The following is a 1,817-nucleotide window of genomic DNA, read 5'->3' as shown; positions in this document are numbered from 1 at the left end:
CCTGCCTTGGCCTCCCAAAGTGCTGGGATTACAGGCGTGAACCACCGCGCCTGGCTCACTTTCTAAGTTATGCGTTTTGGTGATGTTTGAATCTATTACACAAGCATGTACTCTTTTCTGTGATCAGAAAGAACATTAAAGGTGGTTCCTTATTCAGGTTGTCTCCTTCCCTTATACTTTGTAGCCTTATTTCAGCCCTTTCACTGTCCTCCTTGAATGTGTCCCCTCCCCAGGAGGTGGAGGACAAGAATGTTCTCTCCATGTCCTGCTCAGCACTGAGCTTTATACATAATGGTATGTATGTATGTATGTATGTATGTAGAGACAGAGTCTTGCTCTGTCGCCCAGGCTGGAGTGCAGTGGCACGATCTCGGCTCACTGCAACCTCCGCCTCCCGGGTTCAAGCGATTCTCTTGCCTCAGCCTCCCAGGTAGCCGCTGGGATTACAGGCACGTGCCACCACGCCCGTCTAATTTTTGTATTTTTAGTAGAGACAGGGTTTCACCATGCTGGCCAGACTAGTCACGAACTCCTGACCTCAAGTGATCTACCCGCCTCGGACTCCCAAAGTGCTGAGATTACAGGCGTGAGCCACTGCGCCAGGCCCATAACGGTATTTCAACAAACGGTTAGGGAATGCCATGAATTTCAGCCAGCATCTAGTGCGTGAATTCTTGAAAACTCCCCTGCCATATCTACTAGTTTGAAGTGAGGGCTGCAGGACCTTTCCAGCCTCTCCCTATCCCACCCTGTCACTCCCCACCCCACATATATAGACGGCAGGCTGCTCCATAAACCTGTGATCTCTGGAATTTTGATTGGACCCCTGGTAGCTGGGCCCTGTTTTGGATCTAGAGGCCACCAAGAGTCCTGATCAGTTCCTGCATCTAGGAAGGTGCATAGGGTTTAAAAGTGCTACTCACTACTCCTGACATGGGAATACTGGAAATGCCAATAATGTGGAATTTTTTTTTCTGTTGTTTTAACAAATGGAAAGGGCACAGACATCAGAGTCAAATCCCAGATTCACCCAAACAGCTATGTGATCTTGAGCAAGTCAACTTCTGTGTCCCTTGTGGACCTCCCGTGTAACATAACACTTACCAAAGTGTACAGAAAAAGGTCCAGAAAAAATCTGAGAGAAGCCTGTAGGGTTGTTCAAAGCCTCTGCAATCAAATTGATGGAGCTCAAACCCCACCTGTGCCATTTATTACTAGACGGATCACACGTCTCCGTATCTCAGCTTTCTTTGTTCATGCATAAACTGGGGACAGTAAGAGTACATAGTTGATGGGGCAGTTGTAAAGATTAAACGAGGTAACAAGCCAAGCTTTATCATAAAGCTAAAGCTCATCGTGAGCTCCCCATGGACATTAGCCTTATTGCTTTCATTGTCACAAGGGCGGCTGTGGCGAGAGACAGCACTTTGTACTGTACCCGTCGGACCCGGTGAGCTGGAGTGAGCGAGTTTTTTATTGGCCTCGCTGCACGGGGCACGGGGAGGGGGCCGTCCGCGGCTGTCCTAGCACCTCCGCGGCTGCAGAGGGCCCTGGCGGCGGCTGCGGGTCGCGCGGCGGGGGCGATGGGGGTAAGGGGCGGGGCCTGACGAGCAGCCCCCCGCAGGGGCGGAGACGGGGGCGGGGCGGAGGCGGAGGCGCGGCCTGGAGAGGGATGGGGCGGAAGCGGGGCGGACGGTGCAGCGAAGGGCGGGGCGGACGAAGAAGCGTGACGAGAGGCGGTGCGTGTGGCGCAGACTGGGGAGGAGCGGGGCAGAGTGGGCGCCACGGCCTGACTAGGGGCGGGAAGCGCAGGGAGG

General features: G+C 53.5%; 1 protein-coding gene across 2 annotated transcripts in view; it reads left to right on the top strand.

Moving 5' to 3' along the window:
* The first annotated feature begins 1,690 nt into the window (after positions 1-1,690).
* DNPEP (aspartyl aminopeptidase) overlaps positions 1,691-1,817 on the top strand; it is a 15,579-nt gene continuing 15,452 nt past the window's right edge. The window contains exon 1 of one of the 2 annotated variants that reach the window (XM_023221855.2): positions 1,691-1,739. The gene's annotated coding sequence lies outside the window, so the exon portion shown is untranslated. The remainder of the gene's footprint in view (positions 1,740-1,817) is intronic. The other variant, XM_023221885.2, reaches the window with a different exon arrangement.

The sequence above is a fragment of the Piliocolobus tephrosceles genome, chromosome 11, assembly GCF_002776525.5.
Source record: "Piliocolobus tephrosceles isolate RC106 chromosome 11, ASM277652v3, whole genome shotgun sequence".
Lineage (NCBI taxonomy): Eukaryota > Metazoa > Chordata > Mammalia > Primates > Cercopithecidae > Piliocolobus > Piliocolobus tephrosceles.
The sequence above is the reverse complement of the archived record's forward strand: the minus strand, read 5'-3'. Positions and strand labels throughout refer to the sequence as shown.